The sequence below is a fragment of the Panulirus ornatus genome, chromosome 35 (genome assembly GCF_036320965.1).
Source record: "Panulirus ornatus isolate Po-2019 chromosome 35, ASM3632096v1, whole genome shotgun sequence".
Taxonomy (NCBI): Eukaryota; Metazoa; Arthropoda; class Malacostraca; order Decapoda; family Palinuridae; genus Panulirus; species Panulirus ornatus.
Genome location: NC_092258.1, coordinates 1,919,596 through 1,934,332, shown reverse-complemented (window position 1 = coordinate 1,934,332; position 14,737 = coordinate 1,919,596). Strand labels below are relative to the sequence as shown.

At 44.9% G+C, this 14,737-nt stretch overlaps 1 long non-coding RNA gene across 2 annotated transcripts in view; it reads right to left on the bottom strand.

The window, feature by feature from the left end:
- The window catches only part of LOC139760223 (uncharacterized), a 121,649-nt gene extending 107,703 nt beyond the window's left edge, over positions 1 to 13,946 (bottom strand). For both annotated transcript variants that reach the window (XR_011715279.1, XR_011715280.1), the window contains exons 1-2: positions 13,695 to 13,946; positions 9,110 to 9,256 (exon numbers count right to left, since the gene is read on the bottom strand). This is a non-coding gene — a long non-coding RNA (uncharacterized lncRNA). The remainder of the gene's footprint in view (positions 1 to 9,109; positions 9,257 to 13,694) is intronic.
- Between the last annotated feature and the right edge of the window lie 791 nt (positions 13,947 to 14,737).

The window sequence follows — 14,737 nt, the reverse complement described above, 5'->3', positions numbered from 1 at the left end:
CTACTGGACTCCCTGACTGCTGACGTTAGCAGAATAAACTGCCGTTTACTACTGCCTTGTACTATCTATGTACCAAACACGCAGGATATATATATATATATATATATATATATATATATATATATATATATATATATATATATATATATATATATATATATATATATATTGGAGTATTGGCTACGAAGTAGGTGGATCACTCCTTCGTGGGTAGGATAAGGATGTATATAAGAAGGTCCTCTGCCTCCTGTAGTAGAGAACCTCGTCGATCGTAATGTTTACGACGGGCGGGTGAGAAAGGATGGGCTGGAACACCATGATAGTAAGGCACCGACCCTCCACCTGTCGCACACATCGGATCACCGATACAAGACCAGCAGAAAAACTGGTCCATCGAGGTGCATGATAAAGGGAGGATGAACAGTGGGCCTGGCTGTGGGCCAACAACCAGGACCGGAATCGAACCCGGGCACGCTGATTCATAACACCCACCATTAATTACTGTTACTGCTACTACTGCTACTGCTACTACTACTACCATTACTACTACTACTATTACTACACAAGGTTAAGAGACAGGGAACCACGAGTGTAAATCTTTTTCCCTATGATACACAAATAGTCATGCTTATAAGAAAGAGATCAAGAGACGCCTGATGAGGACTGCAGGACACATGATGAGAGAAAGATTAGAGCCGGTAAGACGTAAAGGAAGAGAGAAAGATGGCAGGCACCAAGGACGCTGATGTACCTGACAGTGCAGGACCTGAACACCTGAGCTAACACCACCGCTCGGCCGGCAAGGACAGCAGCGCCGTGGAGGACGTCGAGAACGTGTAACAACAGCGGTAACGGTGACCTCATGTCACGGCAGTAACGGTAACTTAGTACGTCACGTCCTAAGACACCCCAGTGCCTTCCTTCAAGCCTCTCAGGGGTCTTGGTCAGCCTTAACCCAGACCCGGGATGCCTGTGAACCTAACAGTGGCCCAGTCCGTCTCATTCTAGACCACAGGACGCTCCTGAGCCTTGTTAAGACCTAGAAGACTCCCACTCCTCCTCTTGTTAGATCCTACGACTCTTAGGAGTCATCTCTTTCCTCATGATACACAGTTTCCTCCCTTAACTCCGATCCCATGGCAGCCAGTCCCTTCCTGTCGTCTTGAGGGTCTCCCTCACCCCGTGGAATCCTCAGGGCCCTAGGACGACTGGTAGTCCTATTGCAGCCCTAGAGGCACCCCGAGCCTCGTCTCACCCCAGCTACTCCTGTGGCAGCCAAGCCCAAAGAGCCGCTGTTCATTAACCTCGTCTGCTGCCACTCCTAGCTGCCTCTCCCGGGGGGACTTCCCCTCCCACACCGCCCTCTGGCCGGTCCCTGCCAGGAGGGAACAGAGGAAATCAAGCTAACTCCAGTTCCAGCCACAGTTTCCAGTCGTGCCTACTGCCTCACAGTACAACATCGATGTCCTTAATCTTCCTCACAGTCAACTTGAGAATAACACACGAACGATGAATGTCTGCAGTGGCTTGTCTCTCCCCAGCACCTGTTGTGTCTTCCCCAGCTTCACCCTCAGGGTCCTGACCACCGTTACGTGCCGCCCTCGTATCCTTAGCCAGTGTTACGTGCCGCCCTCATAGCCCTATCCACTACTACGTGCCAGGAGAAGTAAGATAACCAGTGACTGATAACACAAGACCTGTGAAGGTAGTGGTGGGTCCGTTTGACGCCCCCGGGGGAGCGAGGTTCGGCCGATACCGCCAACTGAATATTAAACCTGAGGCCTGGGCGTGGGTGGTCCGCGGGAGCTGGGACCATGGCTAGCGAGGGTCCGGCCGGGGTGGTCCGCGGGAGCTGGGACCATGGCTAACAGGACAGTGGGGAGAGGAGCCTGGATGAGAGGGAGACGGCCCTTGGGAGCTCAGCCCATGATAAATAGGACAATGAGAACCTGTCCGGGGTGAGGGTTGGGGTTGAAGCGGGGGGGGGGGGGGGGGGGGGGGGGGTTGCACCAGAGTGGGTGGGTGTGGGTGCTGATGTACAAGAGTGAGTGTGTCTCTATGCTCCAGAAGGTGAGGACGGGTACGTGTGCACGGCACGGGACGCACTCACATCAGCAGCAAAATAATCGCCTGTCGCGCCTCAACAACACACTCTTAGACCTTAAGAATGTCGTTGTTATGACCTTTATAATCATAAGTGTCAACCTGTTTTATCTACTTTTGCTTCACTCGTATTGGTAAGCGGTCAGTCCTAATTGTTTTCTGACGTTCAGAGCACTCGCGAACTTCTTGACGTAGTAGGACTTCAGACAGATCGCAATATTGCCTTCCGTGTCGTGCTCTTCCTGATTCACAGGACATTGTTCTCTTTGGAAACATACGAGTTAGTTTGAACTTTATGGACTTTGCAATGTACTGATTAGAAAGACGAGGACGCGAAGTGGCTTCGACGATACAGATCACTGATTTGACGAACTGTTTCTAATAGTATTTCCCACAGAGAACAGGATAAGGCCAGAGGCTAAGCCATTATACTCATAGGTCAAACCATCGCGCTCAAGAGGAGAACCCTAGTGCTTGAGGGATTATCCTACTGCTTGAGGGACTGAATTCAAATGACAATTATCGAGAGGCTGATTCTTCAACAAATAAACTTCTTCAGGACTTTTGTAAGATTTCTGAAGACGTGGTGAGGATACGAAGAGGAGAAACTGCTCTTGTGGTTGGGATCTTTTGCAGCAGAAGGATCCCAAGAAAGGCAGAGCTGACCATCGTGTGGCACCAGCTGACCATCGTGTGGCACCAGCTGACCATCGTGTGGCACCAGCTGACCATCGTAACGGCACCAGCTGACCAAACTGAGACTGTGGTAGATAAGTAGGCTATATGAACAGGAAAAACCTTGACCCATAAAACGTTTTTCAAGCTATTGCTGTTCGGGTCATTCACACACGAGTAAACAAGAAGCATCACACAAGCATCTTAGTCTTGGCTGAAGTTGTGCAGTGGTGGCGTCGCGGTGAGGAAGATGGCCACCAGGGCACAGGTGGCGCAGCAGGGAACAGCATGGGTCACACCAGGTGTTGGGTGAGAACACCCTTCAGACATGACCTGGGAAGATCAAAACATTGTTCGTTACTCCTCTACCAGGACACGCCCGCGCTCCCCTCCCTCAAATATGACCTGGAGGATCAGAGAGTTGTCCTTCACCTGGTCATCAGGACGCGACCCACGAAGCTTATCCAGGATCATTGCACACAGCGACCAGGTCCTGAGGTCTTCGCTTCACTATGCCCATTATATCATGAAGCTGTAACGAAATAGATCATTTATCACAACAAGAAAGTGATATGCGCCCAGTTGTTGCTGTCTGGATTGTTAGTGCGTCTGTCTCGCACCCTTGAACAAGCAGTTGTGAATCCCGGCACGCGTTCAGGACTTGATATATGACCAGTTAGATCATCTGTTATCTTATAATGCGCATCGGGGACCCATTTATGAGAGTAACGTTCATCTCTCGCTCAGATTAGGATGAAGATAATTTTTATATATTACGCTGGCGTACACAGACATCCCCACACACACCGTGTATACATCAGTGTATATATGTGATTATTCTTCCTGTATTACGGTGAGGGAATTATACATTCGCGTTCCACCGTCCCTTAACAAATTTTAATGAACAGGATGAACTTCAGGGTTGGCTGGTGGTTGGATGACCTGTCTCGTCTGGAACTCGAGTCCAGGTTTGTGAGATTAGTGTTATTATGACGCTAACCACCACACCAGGGAGGCTCACAAGCACATTGTATCACTGTTCGTACACCATTTAGTGTTTTAGGTCTGACGTAACTTATTTCTTTTAGGCTGAATTAGATTATAAGGTTTCAGTACTTGGAGATGGCTAATCTCTCCATTCTCGTGTGGATTCTTATATCTGATCTCAGACACAGTTTGTCTTTTAGTGAATCATAGTTTCTAGCTATCTGTGTCTGCTTATTTCTATTCCCTTTATTTTACTTTATAGTGTGATTACAACTTACGTCTTGAACACCCTCCCTAGTGCTCCTGGACGAACACCAGCATGTAACAAAGGCAATACTGTTGACCTCTCACCAGCAGGTCACCTGGCCTCACCAGCAGGTCACCTGGCCTCACCAGCAGGGCACGTCACCAGGCGGGACTGAGTGCTGGTGAACCTGGCCTTAAGGGAATCACATCAGCCGCCACCTTATCTCCTGGCATCTTGAACGACCCTCATTACCCTGCCGGGCGATAAGCCAGAGATACGAGACCAAGCGAAGGGTTCCAGCCTTATTATCATGCTATACCTAATCTCTAACATCATACTCAATCATAAGAAAATGGTTATCAAACTAGTTCGGAATTATGGCGCTGATAAGAAGCAAGAAGAAAGAAAAAAGTTTTAATGGGTAGTAACTTTGGAGGTGACATGGCCAAGTCTCGCTCGCACCCATGTCCACAATATGTGCTATATGATCTGGGAGCTTTAGATATACCTCGTTTATACTATAGCTATAAGTCCTTTAATAGTCGTAGCTGTATATAAAAACCGGATTTATAGGGAGTTTCCTCATAGATATGCAATTATTAGCATAAAATCTCCCGTGGTGCCATTAATGATGGTGTAAAATTGAGGGACACACGCATGGCCAGGAGGTTGATACCCAAACCCAATATAACGTCAAGGATGAGATTACCTCCACGGGGAACTTGCCAATGTTTATCTCTATTCGTATGTCAGCCTTAGATGATACCAAGGTAAGGACCACGCACGCTTGTCTACCCCAGAGTGGCAGATACCCAACCACGCGGGTTCTGGGAAGGTCATTCAGATCCATGACACTGTCATACGAAGTGGTAAAGCACTGTCCCACAGACACTGTCGGATGCAACATTCTTTCCACAAATCCGTCTAGTTTTCGGTAGCGTGACTAGGCAGTGTTCAGTACAGTGTCTGTAATACTTATGTTCCAGTGACTGGGGAATTCAGAAGCAATATAGTATTACGTAGACTGAATGCTCAATGCCCGGGTACATACTACCGGCATTGCCGGGTACAGATAAGGAACAGTGAAGAACACTGAAAAAGATTAGTTCCTGGTAGAAACAAGGAACTGTTGCTGGCAGAAACACGGAACAGTGCTGGATAGAGACAAAAAAACAGTGCTAGATACAGACAAAAAATCTGGGCCGAGTACAGAAGAATAACAGTGCCAGGTAGAGGCAAGGTACAACAATGACAAAAGGGAACAAATATTATAGACCAATACTGTTTTTTGTATCAAGGGAAAGCGATTCAGGATTATAACCTAATCCCTTTTCCGGCATGAGAGTACTACGTCATGACCACTTGAGCATGATGTTACGACCACTGACCACATTAACAGTACGACCCTTAACAAGACGGTACAATCTGAGTTCGTCGGTACGAAACTTTTGAGCACAACAGCATGGCCTGTGAACACGACCCGTGTATGATATACAGGTAAGCCTTAGGAAGAGACAACGAGTGTTGTATAAAAATGTATTCAATGAGTGGGAGATATTTCATTCATTTTTATAAAAAAAGATTGTACCGACTCACTATCATACGCATATGCATCCCATGCATCTTCCTTGAAAACAAAAAGAAACTTTTACCAATATACATAAGTCAAAGACCTTAAGATCAGCAATCTGTCAATACATAACTGTAATAAAGATGGATAAACCATTATCATTTCAATAGCAGAAATAGATTCTGGATTATTTCAATATGAAACCAAACTTATGGGACTATGAATAGCTTTTCTTCAAAATAATGGTGCACTAGAGCAAGGCGTTCGTACTCAGACCTAATGGTATCCAAATGGCTGAAGAAACCAATGATAACGAGATATATCCTGGGTTATTCTCGGCCTCTCTTCTCCAGGAGCGTCCACCATTCCACCTACCCTGATTATACATGGATGCGAAGCTCAGAATACAAATCCAATCGAAAAGAGTTCTGCTCTCTGATTAGTTCTTGCTCTGCGCATGCGTCGATGTCTGCTCGCTGATTGGTATTTCTCATACGCATGCGTAGACGATTGTACGCTGATTGGTTGTTTTGACAAACAAGCGCGTGTGTTTGCGTGTGCTGACTTTAGGACGCCCAAAAGTAATTATCCTTTATGTTAAATTACATGTTCTGGCCAGGGTACTACTCAGACACCTGTATGCTTGCTGTCTGTCTTCAGACTTATTTAGAGTTTTAAAATTTTCTATAATTTCAATTGGCGGTAATTAATATCCAAAAGACGAAGAATAAGGGTTACCCTTCGGCACGCCAGTACGTAAAGCCGACTATGGAAAGCTAGATTACCAACCCAAGTATGAGCAAGACCATCAGAAGCCACCTCCATCACCGCAGCAAAGGCTACACCTTCAACATCAGACCATCTACTCATCAAAACAACATGGAAGGCCCTCAGGTCTTCCTGGAACTAACAGTCTCACCATCCTGGGCCCTCAGGTCCTGAAGGAATCATTATAATCACCACATTAGCCCCTCGTGTCATTATGGAACCAATACACTCATTAGCTCCTCATGTCCTCATGTCATTATGGAACCAGCACACTCACCACATTAGCCCCTCATGTTATTATGGAACGAACACACTCACCGCCTCTCAATATGCCTCAGGTTTGATAATATACTGCCAGCAACTTCAACAAATTCTAAGGTCTCGCGTGCTAACCCTGGAGGCTTCATAATGAACCAGGAGTCGAGACGCGGTCTAACCCCTCGAGCACGACGATTCGACCCTTGAGCTTGATGGTGCAACGCCTGAGCACGATGGGTCGACCCTTGAGAGCGGTGGCTTGAACCTTGACAGTAAACCAGGAGTCGGGACGCGATTTGATCTTCACAACCTGATCTTGTTCCCAATAAGCAGGGTTTATTGTCCTATTAATATTAAAGAATTGAAATGAAGCGGCCGACCCGGTGTTGGCTCGTGTCCCACGTGCTGGATTTGTACACTTATGATAATGTTGTGCCAGGGGGAAGTGCAGCCATGATAATGTTGTACCAACATAGTGTTGTAGCAGGGGGTAATATAATGTTGTACCAGGGGGCAGAGCAACCATGATAGTGTTGTACTAGAGGGTATTACAACCTTTATAATGTTGTACCAGTGGGTAGTACAACCATGATTGTGATGTATTAGGGGGTAATACAACAATGATGGGTTGGTACAACCATGACAATATTACACCAGTGAGTAGTGCAATCTTCAGTAGGACCGTACCAGTAGGTAATACAACTCCTGATATTGTTGTACCCAGGGATGCAACAACCAAAAATAATTTTGTAGTACCAACTTATGACTAATGCACTAACCTGGATAGCCTCATCCCTGGGTCAGTGCATAACTGAATACTACAAGTTCTACACTTATGTACTCTCCTTCATCCCAATGTTTACATTTACGTTTAAATGAAACTCATCTGTAAATGTCTCGGGTAAACAGGATAGTCTGTGCATCTGGTCGGGAATAAGAATTTTGATTGCCTAATTTTCTATTAATTAATTGACCTCGTAAACCTCTAACATACTTATGCAAATGAGGTCTTATATGCTGACGTGGCCATACATTTGTATGTTCGTATGTGTGTGTATGTGTAATGGTGTAGGTGAGTGTATGGGAGTATGTACATGACAACTTATTTGTAAGGATCTACTTGTACAGCAAATGGAAGGAGTTCTACTATCACACTACTTTCAAAACTCTGCATACTGGATACACTGCATAGTTAGAAACATGCAAGACAAACTGATAACACCCATTTATCATGTCATTAGAAACACTGAACAGAGACTAATAAGTCTCAACCCGATATATAATTAGATACAAGGATACATACTGACAAGGCTCGACCCATTATATGATAAGGAACAGTGATACAAATGATGAGAATTAGATTATTATGTAAGTAGAATCAGGGATAGAAAATATATGATATGATTAGAAACACGATATACCACCCGATGAAGGACTCAACCCTTTATATCTATAGAAACAGGATACACAAACAGATATAAGACTTCACCCATCACATGATTAAAGAACACGGAACACCGACTAATAAGACTAGACCCAATATATAGCTGGAAAGAAAGCTTGTTGTGGGTGGTACACTGAGCGGCCCCCTGGCCCTCCTGGACCAGACTAGTTCTCAGACTGTTATGGATGGAGCCTCCAGCACAACATTGCTCCTAAGATCTTTAACCATTTGCATAACATCTCGCTACACGTCTCCACTGGAATATAAGATCTATTTTAGATCAGTCTTATGATGTAGTCTTACCTATAAGTAAAATTTTTCGAGTCTTTACGCTAAACTGTCTTTGCGCAGAGTAAAGTGAGATTTCCACAGGTAAAGTATGTAAGAGAAATTACTGATTGTTACACAGTACTTGGCACAACTCATTTGCATAAACACATATTCTTCTGACCTTGTCGTGACTACAAGCTGCAATCCGTTCGAGCACCAAAAATGTAAAGTCCTGTTTCTTTATATTTTCTTTCGTTGTTCAGAAGTGGCGGTGGCTGACTACCACGAACCCGTCACAAGGAACTTGGAACATCACCCAACCAAGACACTTGATCGACCACCTCACATTCAGTACATGACGAGCTGGCAAGAGCCACTCATGTTATATTTCTCTCAGACTAAGAGCAGCGACTTTGTGATGAAACTATAGAAAGTGTATGAAAACGTGGGTTTTCATACTCTAATCAAACTGGAATTTTCTTTCTTTCTTAGAATATTAATCTTTCTGCTTGGAATATTAATCTTCAGAGAACTTTATATACAAGATCGCCAGTTTGGTGAGGAGGGAGGCAATGAACTGATCAACACGAAGGAGGATAAAGCTTGACGATTCTCAGTCAAAAAGATCTAGTGTGTCCTCACAAGACGTCTTTATAATATTCCAAGCAACAAATGGTGGCTTTTGTGACCTCCTATAACTACTACAATGTGTGTAGCGTCTCTACCGTACGTGCAACTGTGCAATCAAGGATGTACTTGAACAGGGGATGTGTTGGTACACACTCACAGTAATTGCAGAGGAAGTTCCCGACAAACATGTATTCAAGGCAAAGTCGATGAAGGCTGACTCTCTCTTCTGAGACGTCGTGAGTTTCCAGGTGGCTGGCGAGATGTGTTGGATGAGGAACCCAGGCTGTGCCGCGCCAGTCTTAATCTGCAAATATTTCAAGTGTTTATACAAAGAACTTTTTAGAGAATCCTAGGATCGCGTGACTCACACGAGACTTCTAGAATGAAAGAAACTTTGTATGATTCTGTGATGATAAATGTGTTGAAATAGTTGATGTGAGATTTCCTCTCTCTCTCTCTCTCTCTCTCTCTCTCTCTCTCTCTCTCTCTCTCTCTCTCTCTCTCTCCCAGGTCTCGGGTTGGAAGGTGCAGAGATCACCGAGGTTTTGGGTTGAAGAAGAAAAGCTTGAGGGCCAACTCACCACAGAGGTCATGTCTGTTGCAAGCCACACCCACGCGCGCGCGTGTGTGTGTGTGTGTGTGTGTGTGTTTTATCATCGTGTTCAAGGGTCGTACCGTCATGTTCAAGGGATTGAAACACAGGTCTAGGGCTGTGCAATCTTATATATCAATTTCCAGCTCCACAAACACAGTCTAAGATAATATTGTACCTACAGTAAAAATATAATACCAAAGACACACATGATAAAAGTAATTACCACAAGACAATACTTAACAGGAACTCTACCAACAGCCTATGGGGGATGATAATGTTATTACACGGGACAGCATGTTGCTAGTGAGTCGACAAGACTCATACATCAATGAAATACAAATGATTTCCTACCTATATGTTTTGTGATTCTCAGTAAAAATTGCCTGTGTTAAAGGTCTGACTGTATTTATCAGCTGTAATTAATGAAGATAGCAAAACGAAGATAACAAGACCAAGATAGCAAGACCACGATAGATAGACCAGGTCACATGAGACCATGATAGCAAGTGATGAGGAAGGACGAGGCTGAGAGTAAACAAGAGAAGGCAATGCGCCAGCAGTCATGACGACAACACCCGCCAATCCCTCGCTGGGTCTCATATGACAGTTATAATTTCTTGAGTCGTGAAGGTGCCATGGGCGTGGGCGTGGGCGTGGGTGTGGGCATGGGCGTGGGCGTGGACGTGGGCACGCCCAAAGGTGAGGTTGTGCTGGCCAACAAGGTGGGTGGCCCAGGTTCGCCCCGGGGCAGGAGAGGAGCATCAGCGGTGTGCTGGTGTGTTGAGGTGGTGGTGGTGGTGACTGGGTGGCGGTGGTGTAGAGCCTAGATCTAGAGGACATCATAAAGGAGAAAGAGAACAAAAGAAAGAGAAGTAAGAGTTTGGTTCTTCCAGCACTAAGGAAGATTCTATCGTCTATCAGAAGAAAATTGCTTGATAGACAACAGTTAGTTAGAAGAAAAGACTCAGGGGGATGGTCAGGCGTGAGATATTTGCTGCTAGATTTGCGTCTTTGAACGATAGCCAACTAGGAAGAGAGCACGATCTTCTAGAACATCCAGATCACTGCATGAAATACCAGTAGACTCATGAGGAACTCGACCCACAGCAGGCACACGACGCTGCCTCAACCTTCGTGCTCCAAGACTGTGTGAAGCCTCACAACGGTCACCTGAGTTATTGTTTACCAAGTCACCAGATGAGGAGTTAGTACCAGTGGTTAGAAGAAGACAACCGTCACGCCCTTCTTTATGAGGGATGGCGTGGCTATTGATCTAGATCGTAACCCCACCGTCGCTAATAATCGTTGGCTGAAATTGGACAAATGATGGCTGGCGAAACATAATCATGAATAGTGTGAGTAGTTAGAATACAAAAGCTTGTCGTACATGAGGAGGCTGGGGTTTGGGGCGAACAGACCAATCATGACTCCTCCAGTGGACTTGTTCAATAGAGTAAGTTATGACCCTGAAAACAGAGATGGGTGGGTGGACTGGTGTTTGCAGTCCCTCATGAGAGATTTAAAGACAGTTATAGAATTCCAGATAGATAAAAGAAGAGCGTCTTTAATAGATCGAAAACGATAAAACTTGGAAGGATCAGAAGAATGTAATCAGTGGCGTTCCACAAGACTCGGTTCTGGGGCCGCTAATATTCCTACGCCAGAAGACATTGCACTGATGACAACGTGAGCAGCACTCTCCCTCCCCAGTGCTTAAACTTTGTAACTCTGACCTTCAGACCCTACGAGGGACGTTTTGATTTCCAGTAACTTTCATGGAATAAAACTGGAGAAAGGGGCAGTGATACCTTATGTGCAAGATAGTGAAACAAAAGACATGGGTAAATTTGAAGAGTTAAAAGCGTAGTGGGGTTACCTGAGTGAATAGAGAAAACTGAAGTGAACCAGCAACAAATACAGGAAAAGAACAGCAGAAAAAAGAAAAGAATACATGATACATAGGGAATACAAGAGTCGTGGTAATGAAACAGGAAACATAGCGAGAGACTGAGCAAGCCAGGAGATGGTACGAGTTACCAGATAAGAACGAGAGGAAAAGAATATACAATGCAAATCTCTCGACTCGCTACAGGCCTTACAATTTCTGTGGATGGAATTCACACGAGGGGAATGACTCCAGACTAAAAGGTGTATTACAGACGTGCATATACAAGTATGAACAATAACTATGATTAGCAATTAATTGTGTGCCATTATCAAGGAGGGACCCGGACTTAGGCCATGTTGGGCTGACTCTATAAGGTGTGCGGGGGAAGGAAATTATACGAGTCTTCAGTAACACTCATGTTCCTTGTTTAACCTCGACGTTAACAGAGGCATACTGGATCCTCTCTATTATCACAATGGCTGCGCAGACGACCTGCGCACCGTTCGTATCATTTTCCGTAACGTCGGGAGAGCTATAATGGCTATCCTTCGTACGTTAGAAACTGCCTTGGTTACATTTACATTCGTATCACACTGATCCTTCATGAAACACGATCTTTTTTACATTTTCACAACTTTCCTGCCCTGGAAGCTAGAGTCTGGGTCCTGGTGAGCAGACAGAGATGTTGTGTGAGGAGCCAGGTCACGCGGGGAGGGCAGCAGTGTGAGGGCACCGCCTGGTCAGCAGCGGAGGACCTGACCTTACACGACACTGGTAAGAAAAGATAGAAATGTGTCGAGTGTTCGCATAGTGACGTAGATGTGATCTTTTCAAGAATAGACAGAAAATTGGTTTTCTGTTGTCTTGCTTCGCAGAATGTTTGTAGCCTTACACAGACCTCGCCGGGTGTGGCAGACCTCACCGACCGACCGCCACCAACTCTTACGCAAAAGCAGTTCAGAATCTCTTGATCCTTTATAGATCAGGCATAAATATCAGCACACACAGCGGTCAGGGACAGAAGATAACATCTCACTTCGCTCTCTGCTGAAACGATTTACCTTCTATGTTTATAATTTCAAATACAGCTTCATAAATAGCGCTCTTTACAACGTTATCATGAAGAGAGCAGGTGTGGCCTGACCCCAGGCGGACAGACCGAGTTGAAGACCAGGGTTTTGGTATTCCGATCAACTCCCGAGACCGTAATTAACATGTGACAGTCGGAGTTACTGTGTGACCAATCACTGTGAGTTACGAAGGTCTTCTACAATTTACCAATCGAAATATCTCCTTCAGGTAGTCTTGACTCCTATAATTTAGTGCTAAAAAGACGGCCAACACATCACGCCACATGATGGAGGAGTTGGAAATCATCGTGCACGGTCGGTTGTTACATCTAACGCGCCCTCGTACATTACTAGGCACTAATATCGTACCAGATTTTATCGTAACTTTCTCTGAGTTCATCTGTAATTATCATCATGAAGTACGCGTGTAAGTTGGCGACGACATGACGGATCTGAAGTGTAGAGAGACGGAACGAGTGCTACGAGTGGCGGAGGAGAGGGAGGAAAAGTGGAGAAAAAAGACGACAGAGACAACACAAACTAAGGCAGACCCGGATGGAGGAATGTGACGTTTAGAAAAAAGAAAATGAAAAAAGTTTAAAGAAAGACTAGAGTTAAAAAGATGATCGATTACAAGTGGTTTAAACTTCAGCTTAAGCTGACATGAACCGATTTCCTGGCGAGGAAATTGTCTCAGTTCTTAATGAGTAAGTAAAGTGGTGTCAGTCCTCTCAGTTCCCACTGAGGCAGACGTTCTGTCAAATTCCACTGAAGAAAATAACTGAGCTGGGTAGAAAGCGTGAGCGCACACTGAAGAAAAGGATGAATCTCTAATGTTGAAAATCTTTAAAAGTATTTTCAAGGGGGACAGGTTTAAATTTCCACTACGAAGACTTTTTCAGGTGGACATGGGAAGGAAATGATGTGTACATATATCAGTACACTGCAGTGGTTACCCTTCCGACCCTACAGTCTAACATGCCCGGGTTCGAATTCCGGCTCATACCAGGTGCAAGCTGGGGTATATATATGTATATATATGTGTGTGTGTGTGTGTGTGTGTGTGTGTGTGTGTGTGTGTGTGTGTGCGCAACACATAAATAGTAATCACACATATACACATCTAGAGACACATACATAACACGCACACATATGCACGTTACAAAACATAGTTTCATCATAAACATACCCGTATTAACACACGCTGGAAACGTCGATATTAGCTGTTTAGGCTTAATGGCCGGCCAAGTACTACGGTCATGAAGACGGCCAACGTATACTGACATCCGCTAACCAGGTTCCCTGTAACTCCTTCATGTGTCACGGATGATTCTCACACCACATACACTCCCACTGTGCCTGTAGCCTGAGGTTATGTTGCCGGTGGCCACCTCCAACCCTCTGCTGGCCAGGGGCGTTACGAGTTGCCAGACGTTTCCGAAGGTTCCTGGAAGATGAGAGTCCACAGCTCTAGGATTCCTGAGTTTGTATCTGACAGAGCCAAGTAGATAATGATATTTATTAAACTTTTACATTTTGCAAGCCTTCACTTGGGTTAGATTAGGTCAGATTGTGTCAAACAAAAGCTAAACTACGTCTTTACGATAGATTCCAGTGGTCACCATCCATCAGACATAATGGTCTGTTGCATCTAACTACCATCAGTTGGTTGGCGTTTGTGGAAGGTTAGTTTGCCGGCATCAGGATCCTTCTTTAAGGAGAGGCTATTTTGGTGAACGAGTCAGAACGGACCATGAGTACCCTAGTTACTCACCACATCCACTGGTGTATATATATATATATATATATATATATATATATATATATATATATATATATATATATATATATATATATATATTGAAGTAACTGCTTAGCTTCCTCTTTACCATTTCTCATTTCCAATACATACTTACTGCAGCCAGATAAGCAACTCGTGCCTTTCCCACTTTTATCTCTAAACGACCCTCAGCCTCTTCTTCCTCCTCTGAGCATCATAATGTTAATGATCCGACCTTATCGTTCACATCTCCGTTGTGGCGAGTGTGGCTGGGGGAGGAGGTCCTGCCGCCGCTGCTGCTGCCGCTTCCAAAGCCTCAGGAGACGACCCAAGAAGACCCTGTGGACGAGACTCATGAAATTTAAATTTTGTGACGAACATGTTTTCTGGAGGTGATCTGATGAGGAATAAATAAGTCATATTGTTAACGTTTACCTGAAGCGCCTCACTGT